This window comes from Megascapheus bottae, chromosome 5 (genome assembly GCF_031878675.1).
Source record: "Megascapheus bottae isolate mThoBot1 chromosome 5, mThoBot2.hap1, whole genome shotgun sequence".
Lineage (NCBI taxonomy): Eukaryota > Metazoa > Chordata > Mammalia > Rodentia > Geomyidae > Megascapheus > Megascapheus bottae.
Window position 1 is genome coordinate 73,545,020 of NC_143513.1, and position 12,346 is coordinate 73,557,365.

The following is a 12,346-nucleotide window of genomic DNA, read 5'->3' on the forward strand; positions in this document are numbered from 1 at the left end:
ATGCCCCAATACTGGTATCAAATAGAAACAAGCCAGGAAAACATTTAATCACCAACGGGATTCAAACTAGAGTATTGTGGCATTGTAGGTATTAACATGGGTACATGAATGAATCAACCATGAATATTTTAGGAAAAAATAACTGACTTTCATAGATGAAAATAATGGAAGTTGTATTGATGATAATTTCTACTTGGGAAATACTTTGTCTAAATTATAGACAATTGATGAATTGCGCTTAATTTAATTTATTTTGTATCACTCTTCTCCATTGCTTTGTTTGACTCATGCATTGAGACTATACCTTAAGATTTTGTGTGTGTGTGTGTGTGTGTGTGTGTGTGTGTGAGAGAGAGAGAGACAAGGAAAGCCCACTTTGTTCTTTTAGTATATTTAGTACTTACAAATGTAGTTGTCCTTCAGTTATCCCTCAGAAGGTTGATTCTATGCCCTTTATATGCCAATTCAATGACATAAAAATGCAAACTATTGTCTATATCCTTTTGTGTATTTTAAATCATCTACAGATTTCTGATATAACTTGATATAAATAGGATGCAAGCAGCTGCTATACTGTATGTGTCAGGGACTAATGAAAAGGGAAAAGAATGTATATGTTCAATACCGATGCACATTTTTAATAATTTTTCAATCTGGAATCAGTAGAATCCATAAATGTGTGCTGGCTGCATATTAATAGAAATTGCTGTTGTTTATTAGTATATGCAGTTTATATATCTGTGTATATGTATATGTATATATACTTTATACATGCCATAAAAATATAAATACATATATATGTATATTAAGCAGCTTGTTTTCAATTCAGATGTGTCCTTTAGTCAACAACTCTCTTTCTATATACCTTTAAAATTGCCAGATAGTGACAAAGGCAGACTGGTGATAAATGAGCTTCTAAAGTGGAAAGCAGTGCTGGGTCATTTTACTTAATTGAAAACAGTGTATCTTTTATTCCTTTCCCTGCTTCTTGTTTTCTGTTGTTGCCTTTTGAATGCTGGAGGTAGAGCCCACAGTGTGATTAAAGTGGAGTGGATGGGTCCCTGTGGCAGCCAGTTTTAGCTGGCATTAATAACTGTCCTGAGAAGTGAAACAAGATATGGCAGTGTTTGGCAGGAAGAACTCATCTTTGTATATCTTCACGTCTTCATCGTATTTCTGCATAATCTTACTATTTCCCCTTATTTTCAGTCCTTCACTTATGTCTTTCTCAATTGTTCTCCTCTAATAAGAATTCTTGTTCAAGCAAAACTCCATTTGTAAGTGACTTTCACATTCATTGTAATGGATATGTCTACTCGAGGAGTGACCCCAGCAAAGTCTGGCCGATATTTAGGGAGCCATTCCTCTCAGACATCTTAGGGAGGCCAGCAACGGGCACACTGAGAAAGCAACAAATCTATTCAAAGCAATCTTATTTCTGGCTATTAGGTCCTTTTGTGGAGAGATGTAAAGTGAATTTTAAGGGGAAAAATTCCACTGTATTCACTTAAAATTAACATTGAAGATCGTAAAATATTTTTCTGAAGGTTTACATATTTCATTTACACATCTGGTTTTAGAATGCTTATTTGATAAGCTCATATTAGCATCATGTGGTATGTGAACTTTTGGTGCTTAAATTTGAGCTGTCAAATTATGATTTATGGTGAATTCACAGAATTACACAAATTCAAATGACAGCAGTTATCATTTTTCTCAGGAAATTTACTCCCAAGAAGTATTATATAACTCTGAATTTCAATAGTTTGATGGTATTTGCATATAATATCAATTATATATATTTATAATATATCACATGCCTATAATTTCTACAGTAGTTTACTTGACATATAGCATATTGCTGTCAACAAAGGAAAAATTTTGTGTCTAAAAGTTTTGTGCACACAGGGAGCTCATATATATTTTAAAAGAAAAGCCAAATTGTATATTGAAATTTTATTATTTGGTAAACAGAAAATGTCCCCACAGTTGGTCACCAAGATGTGTTCCAGTGATGGTATGGCGCTAACCACAGTTGAGTGGTTATTCACTTAATATTATGAATGACTGACTTGGCCCCAGAGAATCTCAGCCCTGATTCTAACCTCAATAGGTTTTGTGAGCACTGAAGAAATCTGTGTGTCTTTATCACTTTTATCTACTATCCACATGAGATGTGCAATATGGAAAATGTTCCAAGTAGTTCCACATCTTTACGCATTTGCTGTTAGCATGTGCTCTGCCATGATGTTTCGGTGTTTAATGTATGTTATTTATAATCTGAGTATATGCCAGTCAATCAAAATTAAATAAGCATTAATAAACAGGAGACTGGAGTCACATTCTATTACTTCCTTTAAAAACAGTGGGGCATATGCATATAGAGAATGTGATATTGTCTTTTTGCCACTGTGATTCTATGTGTAAAATAAAGAAGGCTGTAATTTTTAGTATATTTTATGGTATTCCTTACACTGACTCAACAACTTGTATTTGAAGAAGGCAAGACCTTCTTCAGAGTTAAGATAGGAGAAAAGACAAGCAGGGGATTCAATGTCAAGAAGTAGATAGAGATGCACGTCCCATCTTCAAAACTTGCTTTTGTGCAAACAGTGCTAGCAATTTCCTGCAGCAAAACACATAGTGAAAATTATGTGATCAAGAAAATTTATCTTCGGTAATCAGGAGTGTTTAGTTTTTATTATTGCCATTAGTTTCCTTTTGGCCTCACAGGAAGTATTGAAAACTGCTTCAATAAACAAAAACAAACACAGAATTCTAGTATATAGGATTCGTTTGTACAAGTTCACAGGGAAAAGCAATTGTGCCAAAAACAGCAGGCAAGGTTCTTTCTGTTGTCACCAGCTCTGCTTCCTTCCCTATCCCTCCACTCTGAGATCTCAAATCCATCTGCTGTGAATGATGAGAATGCTGTCAAAAGAAATAAGGGCTCCTGAACAATTCTTAGGACTAACCTAAATGTTTTGCTGATATTCCATGATAAGGCTGCTTCTCATAGTTATGAGGAAGGGGAAAATGGGGTCATCTCCAGTCCCTCACAGCATTTTTGGCTTCTATTCATGTTTGGATAAATAATTATAAGTTATGTAGATGGATCAGATACTCGTTGACTGCAAAGATTTTAGTATATACATATGAACTTTAAAGAATGAGGTACATAAAATGAGAACAACTTTTTCAAATATTTTCTTCCTCTAAGCTAATGGATTGCCTTTTGTATGCTGAAAGGAAAAGCAACCCAATATTAAGACCAAGGCTCTAGACAGTAAAAAAAAAAAATCCATTTAAAGACTCTGGCATGTAAGGCCTGCAGGCAGTAAAGGGCCATTGGAAGTTGGTTGTAGTCACAAACCCAGGTCAAGTTTGCACATGACGTCAAGCCACTCAATGAGATGTGTAGATGCTGAACTTTGAAACTGAACTGAAAGATGTAACTCTTTGTAAGGACATTTGAGTATGCTGGTTACATGGCAATCATACATCACACAACACATTTTGTACCCCCCAGACCACTATGATAAAAGAAGATACTCTGTGCAAATTATCTGTTACTTTTCTTCAATGTTTTTTTTTCTCCTATCAAAATGGGAAGTCTGAAATGCAGAGAGAACAGGGCAGACATGACAAATGAATGGAAGATTCTGATAGAGCAGATGACTGGCTGGAAGTGGGTGGATGGGGAGGTGCAGAATGTGTGTTCTGCAACCATCGCTGGTGAAGAGGAAGCCCCTTCATTTTCGGAGGCCTGGCTGGCTTGGAAAGTTCATTGTTCGACACCATGGATCTCCAGGTGGGTCACGTTTAGAGATACACCAACCTGGAAGACTCCATGCTGTTGAGCTGTTCACGAGCAGCGGATGCTTCTCACTACACCTTCCCAGGAAGTAAAGTGGGGTCTTCCATTTGTACATGGCAGCATCCCCAAAGAAGCTGTCCCGTGGAGACACACTCTGCACCTGTGCCTACAAAGATACCTTACCTACGTCAATATGATCAAAGGGGTTGTCACAGAATACTGTATTCCTGGGAGGCATTTCTCTTTCAGGAAGCAGATTGGAAGTGACGGAGATATATAATTAAGATATTAACGGGTCAATTGTAATTATGTATGAAATGATTCTCAGTAATAAGTCAGTTGCATATGAAACAATTTCCCATTTAAGAAATTTGAATTTAGTTGGCTATCTAAAGTTGATCTGACAGTCTGACATCCATAACTGATTTTTAAAAAGTCTTTTGCATTACCATGAATATATACATGTGTGTATATATATACATATATATATTGTTGGTGGTCATGGGACAATAAGAGATTCACAAAACCAACAACTAATAACAAAAATACAATAACTATTGATTAATTGCTTAAATGTATGAATTTCTAGTAGTTTCTGTTTAATATTTTTAAACCATTGTTGATTTATATGATTGGAAGCTTTGGAAGCTGAAACTGTGGATGAGGGGAACAGTTTTAATATTTGATAGTCACATTTCTGTGATGTTTTAATGAGGATTCTATTTGTCCTCCAACTGTGAAATGGCGTTTGACATTGACTCAAGGGAGATGTGTTAAGTCTTACTTATGATTTGAAAAGATTTATTTTTATCAGAAGCTTTGTTTTCAATGCATTGGTGTTATCCTAAGTATATGATATATTTTCTTATTGGAACTCTTGTGTGTTATTAGATTAATATTTTTTCCTAATATTGACACATTTCTTTAATCCAGTGCCTTCAATAGTTTTTCTGACACTATTTAACTGAACTGTTAAATTTCATTTGCTGCTATTTCACTCACTTATCTTTATATAAGTGAAATTGAGTTAGTCTTATTCTTTCAATTAGTAGTATTGGCCCATAGTTACAGCAAAATCACACAGTATATGTAAGGCTAATTGGTGGTTCCACCTTTATCCATATATTACAAGAGTTTCATAGGATCAAGAGTGTTTCTTTGAATGTTTGCAAGGCCCTCCTTATAAAAATTTGGTCAGAAGTACAAAGGTTTTTTTTTGCCAAAAATGGAAGCATTTTATTATGACATTTGACAACTCCTTATAAAAATTTGGTCAGAAGTACAAAGGTTTTTTTTTTGCCAAAAATGGAAGCATTTTATTATGACATTTGCTTATACTTTATAACTTAATTTTTTAAATGTTGGTTAGTTGTGATTTTCCCATGATTTATCTATTTAATGAAAGTGCTTCATTCTTCAAACAGGATAACACCTTCCTCTCCTAAGCAAGGCCTGGACCACCAGCTTAGTTCTTAGACTTAATTCCATGCATTTCCACCCATTCTTAAGTTCTCTCTGATCTTTTGTTTCTGGGTTACTCTTAGCATAATTTTATTAATTTAGGTATTCATTCATTCAGATCCTTTAGACTTTATTTTTTCTTCTTATTTTTGCCTTTACTTCTTGCTTTCATTGTTACATTTTTTTCACCATCTTTACTTTTTAATTCTCTGTGTGACTTTGTGTGTCTGTGTCTCTGTTTCTCCGCCCCCCCCCTTCCTTTTCTCTCTCCAAATAGTGATTGGGAGAGTATGTAACAATTTTGTTTTTAATAAGCTCTCAGTTTTACATAGTAAAGCTATACTTCATCATTCTAGATTTGACAATTATGAAAATTATCTTCAGATAATTTTAATTAGCATTTATTGCACACTCAAGTTTCAGCTCATTGATGATATAGTATGCTAATTTAGATTCCAACATGGAAATGGACAGCAATTCCTGTGCATTCTTGTATTTTGTTGTTAACATATGTGTACATTTTAAAGCTAGTTTTATACTATACAACTTTCATCACTCATTTGCTTGGTTTCAATGATTACAAACTTTTATGGGGAAGGATAAATATTGATGTATTTTTCTATTCAATGTTTTAGAAAATGGTTATAATACTTAGTTTTCTCTTGAAGAACTTAATGCTTTGCACATGAATATCTTAGATGACAATACAACTTTGTATCCTATATTCAAAGTTCTACAAGTTTCTGAGTCAGTGCATAAAAGTGAAGGCAGGGAGATCTGTTGTTTTGTTTTCTGTCTGTCCGCAACCTGGGTGATTTCTGTTGAAGGACCTGGAAAGCTATCACTGACCGTAATATGTGTTACCCATGTAAAGAAGAATCAGATCAGGGAAGGGCCGATTGTCATTTCCACATTTCACCCTGAATCTCTAGTTTGGTGTTTTTATTATTTATTTATTTATGTATGTAGGGTCCAGAAAACAGTGGGCTTGTAATAAGAAATTGATAGCCTCCCTGGAGCTCTGTGTTTAGCCTGGAGCCAACCGGTGTAACCCATGTTGCGTATGTTTGTGATATGTATAAAACATGTACTCAGAAAATAGGCTTGAAAACAACAAAGAATGTGTGTGTGTGTGTGTGTGTGTGTGTGTGTATGTGTATGTGTATGTGTATGTGTATGTGGAAGAGAGACAGAAAGAGAGACTGAACAAATTTCATATTTCTGTTGTTTCATTTTGCACACCTCTTCATTTCCATTCTAGAGCTGTCATTTCTGGCAATAATGCCAAGGCCATCAGGAATCCCTGAAAGCAAAGGCAGTACTTGAATCTTGCTAGGTGTCTCTTTACTTTACCTCATTCTTGCTTCCATTGATGGTGTTATTCTGCCTTCCTATGGTGATACTGCTCTCCCTCTCCCTCCCTCCCTCCCTCCCTCCCTCCCTCTCTCTCTCTCTCTCAGAGGATATGAATCTCACTTTCTTGGAGATACCAGAAGGACTTACAAAGAAGAAACACACACACACACACACACACACACACACATCATAGAGCTTGGACTCTGTGCACTGTGCACTGATCCTGAGTTCTTCAGCTTAAGGTTACCACTCTACCCCTGGAACTGGGCATTGTCCCTGAGTTCTTCAGCTCAAAGCTACTGACCTACGCCTAGACCCACAGCGCCACTTCTGGTTTGCTAGTGGTTAATTGGAGATAAGAGTCTCAAGGTCTTTAGTGCCAGTGCCAGGTCTGGCTTTGAACCAGGATCCTCAGAACTCAGCCTCCTGAGTAGCTAGGATTACAGGAGTGAACCACAGTACCTGCCTTCAAGCTTATATCTTAACTCTGAATGTTTACTTCCTAGATAGAAAGTAAGAGAAAAGACAGAGAATAATTAATAATAATAATAAAAGATTACATGTTTGGGAACAGTTTAGGTGGTTTTTTAAGTACTTAAGAAGGAACCTTAGCATTTTTAGACTAAAGATGGACTGAGATCAGATTATAAGGAAGTCCTTATAAATTGTGTTTAAGATATAGACAGTTGCAAAGATTTTATCAGCCTAGAAAGTAGGAAAATGAAGTATTTGGGTAGCATAATGAGGCCACCATCGAGTAACACCTATTGAAAAGCTGAATTTCTTCTGTCCGTAGAAAAATGCTTCATTATATATATGAAGCTCTGGTTGATCTATTGTTATTGCTTGCCCAAAGAGAACAAACCACTATGATAATCATTATTGAGTTCTGAAAACCAACTAGTGCATTTGAAAATCTAAATAATTCTGTTTATACAAATACAATAAAAGCATAAGTGGAAAATCTATTTTCATGATCCACAAATCTTCCACATTCCAACAAAATAAGAATGAACTTGGAGGAACAAAATAACAAATAAATTTATTTATATATTAGTATAATATATAAATAATAAATTTACTTATTTTGTATATGTATATAATATATACAAGGTAAATTTACATATTTGTATTATATGAATTATATATTTATATAACTGTATGTTATATATTTTATATACATTTGCTTATAAGTAAGATAAATTTACAGGAAATTTGCAAAGCCTGATCAATTACTTGCAGCATTAATGGGAACAGAGATATTTTAATTCTTTCCAATTACAAGTGTTCGAGTTTGTACCCCAAAATTTGCAAGGCCATTGCTTTGATTTTTCACTGTTTGATTTTTCAGTGCTTTGTTTTTTCCTGTTCCTTGTGTAACAATAAGCTTATCATGTTTATCAGCCAGATACATGTATTTGACTAAGAGATGACTCCAGACTCAGTCATGGCTTCCAGCTATTCTTTTTATTTTTTTTGTTCATGATGGAAGAGTCTACTTTTGTGGGAATAGAAAAGGAAGACTTCACAAACATGCAAGGTACAACCTTCATCTCTGTCCCACACATCTCTCTTGCACTGAATTGTCACAGAACATGTGCTCTTTGTTGGGAAGTGGAAGAGATGGTGAGGTTCAACAGTTATTAAATGACCTCTGTCTCACCCTCAGTGAGGCAGATAGGTCATGTTCAGATGAGGAAAGCAAAGCAGAGTTCAAACACTTTGCTCAAGATAAATGTTGCTACAAAGCTTTGAGTACAAACAATTTAGCTTCATAATTATGCAGTTTATCCCAAGAAGATCCAAAGTGTTGGTATATGTGTATCTGTACATTCATGTGCATACTCATACATATATATGCATGCCCACATGCATGAACACATTTAGAATTAAACACATTCTTGAAATTCATGTTTTTTTAAACTGACCTATAAACAGGATCATTCACACACCTATGTAAGTATATACTTCTTATAGATGTATTTCGCTCTTCAATTCATGTACACAGACAGTTTTTTAATGTGGCTAATACAAACCAATACCACTATACATGGCAAATTATATTATGGCACAAGTTTTTTTTTACAGTATGTCCAGCAATAGATGAAACAGGTGTTATAGTTGAATAAATTTTCCCTCCAAAACTATCTATACCATAATTATAATATTAAATGTTGTATAATATATATTTTTGATAGATACACATGTCTCTGTCTACACAAAAGCAGTTGTATTTGTTGTATTTAGTAATTAGGACATTGTGACTTGAATCTTGTTGAAAGGGTTGGGTTAGAGCTAGGACCAAATGAGAAGGAAATTAAGAAAGAAACGGAACACTTATTCATATTTTTTCAGGTATTATTCAGATAAAATAGATGTCTTTTTAATCATTGTGTTCTTTGTATCTGAAGTATTTTCCCAGTTCTTGATATATAGTTTAATTACTTGATATTACTCAGTGAATTACCTGTGATTTTGGCTGACACAATAACGATGCAGAAAGGGTGGTAGGTCTTGTCCTTCAGTAGTATATAAATACAATGAAGAACAATGAGCGCAGTTGTGGAAGGTTCATTTAGTAAGGAAGAGGTAAAGGCCAAAGGAGAATGAGAAGCAGGTCCCAGAAACCAGTTATCCATGCCATGGTCAGCTGCTGGCAGTTTTGTGTTATCCCTCCCCACCTCTTTTTCTTTCCTCTTGGCGATTTTCAGATGATACTTGGTTTGTTTGAAATAAGACCCTCACTTAGTGGGTAGCCAGGATGGTGGCTTGAGGATCATGTGAGGGCCCAAGATCCTCTCCTGAATGGTGACCAAGAGTTGGTGAGGGGAGCAAGCTAGCCTGAACTTGTTGGCTGATATTTTCCTTCAGTAAATAACTACCAGACTTTACTTAGCATTTCTTTATGTTCCTGAGAGTTTGAATTGAAACCAAGTAATTATTGCAACAATATTATGCTCACAGAAAGGATTTTTGAATCATTTTTCAGATTTTTAAGATTTTTAAGTAAAAGCATCAAACGCTTTACTAAAGCCGCTATGTCACCTGACTCTTTCTGAGATGTGAAGACTGTGAATCTCCTTTTGTGACAATAATGCATCCATGTTGGCTCTGGTAGGACATAAAAGGGTGCAGGATTGCAAGGGTGGAGATTCTGAAGATTCTCATGCACAGCTAAAGCTGCCTTCCCTTTTGTCTCTCTCCTCTGAATAGTGTGCTGTCTTTGAAAACTTGAACCTGGCTGTCTGCTTGGTGTTACTATTTTTCTGTGCTACTAATGTTACATCAGTGATAAATAGATTCTGGTTCCTGATTGCATCATTTCTTAGGTTTTGGTGTAGTTAATTAAAGGTAAGTAATTGTGTATGTAAGAGAGGAGGGCATGAGGGAGGATTGGAAGGGGAGAGAGAGAGAGAGAGGATTCTGAGCAATAGAACTGAGCAGGTTTTCTGTCATTTCTAGAGATGTCTTCAGCTAATTCTGATCAATTGCAATCAAATATCCTCAGTTTAGGTTAGGAGAAGGAACAAAACCAAGACTTTCAGTGTGTAATTATCCTCAGTTTCTCATTTGGGAAGTAATTTTTTTTATTCAGATAGGATATGGATACAAATTCATGTTTTGTCCCTTCATGTAACTACCCCAATGGATAAGCATACAAGACAATATTTTATATTGGTAACTTCTTAAACAGTAGTAGGATCAATAGTTAAAAAAGCAAAGACATTTATTTAGTGCTTGCTGTATATTTAGGACAAGGGTATGTATTTTAAAGGTGCAATCGCTTGACCGACTAGATGTCATTATTATCTGTATTCATACTTGAGGCAAACTGTGATTGGAAATCAGGTGTGAAGAAACTCACCCAATGTCTTATCACTAGTTTCTTCTGGAGCTGGAGCTCTCAGCCATGCTCACATCACCACAGGTGCTGACTTTAAAATATTTGGATCTTCATGCACGCCAAGAGGAAGGAAATGCAAGGCAAAGAAAATCATTGTACTGAGTGACGGGTTACAGTCTAACCATAACATGTCTTAAGTGTAATCAGAGTCATCCTTTTCAAAATATCTACATCATCATGCTTTCTTTTCCTTTTATGTAGTGCTTTATGTAGTGGAACAGAAAGAGCCTTTTTTTTTGTGTTGGGGGGGTGTTCAGTTTGTTTTTTCTTGTGCAAGTTTGAATTTGGGGGCTCTGGTTCTTGCCTTGTTTTTTTCCAGTCAAGTTTCATGATCTACTATTTGAGCCACACTTCCCCATTCAGCTTTCTACTTATTTCCTTTTATTTGTATTTAATATGACTAAGTTTGTCTTTATGGAGGTAATAACTTTTATAGATGGAATTCTTTTAAAAAAATAGAAAATTGTTTCTTGGATTGTTCTTCCTGGACTGGCTTCACACTGGGATTGCAGACTTTATTCCCCTAAGTAGCTGAGATTCCAGGCCTGAGTTACTGGCACCCTACCTGAAGGAATCTTAAAGTAGAGAACATAAAAAGGATTCATTTTCCATTTTCAATAAAATTCACAGGTAATCATCCAGAGCATTTCTACATATTTTTAAACAGATTACATTCATTTTAAAATAGTTATTCCTAATGGACAGTATATTTGAAAAATAAAGTTAAAAAGTTTTAGCTAATAATTATTTCTCTCTCTTTTTACTATGATGATTTCTTTAACTAGTGTAATTTTGTCTGCAATAAAATGTGATTAAAACACGGCTCTTAATTTTTATATGTTTCAAAGGGAGTCTTTTCCTAGCAAAAAGGGTTTTCTTTTAGTATTTTAAATTTTAAGTTAATTAAATACCAAAACATGGATGCCCCTAAATATCGCTCCTTCAGAAGTAATGTATCTTTTTAAGCAAGATGCTCTTAAATATTTCACATTAGATGCTATCAAGGGACAAAAATTTTTGTTTCCATCTTTGAAAGTGTTGTCATTTCAATAAATATTTATTTAGTACGTAGCAGGAGTTATACTAGAATCCTTGCTGTGATGACATCCATTTTCACACGTCCTACAAGTAGTTTATCAACAGTAATACTTCAAAGAAAATTTTGTGAGTGCTTGTCTCCCTTATTAAGAAAGAGCATATTTATTTTAATCTCAATTATGTGCCTCTTAGCACAGTCACTCAAAAAGGAAAAGTAAAATGGATGTATTGTTAGTTTCCAGCTATGCTCATGAATGTATCCCTCTGCCATTACAAGAGCAAGAATCATGGCTTTGTCACGTAAGATAGTCATTCTAGAAAGTTGTATACCAGTGGCTCAAGTACATTATCCTAGCTACTCGGGAGGCTGATATTTGAGGATCACATTTTGAAGCCAGCTCCTACAGGAAAAATCCATGAGACTCTAATTTACCAAAAAGATAGAAGTGGAACTATGACTCCAGTGTTACAGCACTAGCCTAGAGTGAAAAAGCTCAAGGACAGTGTGCAGGTCCTGAATCAAGCCCTAGGACTGATACCAAAAAATAAAGAGAACGATTCCTATTCTCTGTCCTGCAGGGAATCTGTCCCTTTGCCTTTTTCTTATCTTTTCATGGACTTGTTTCTTCAAACTAATTTCATGGAAACAAATCAACCCTACACTTAAAAGATCCTTTCTTCAAAAATATCATTTCTTAGTATGGCTTATTAGATAATGGAGTTGTTAAAACCTGATTTATTATTGTTATTATTATTATTATTAATGTACT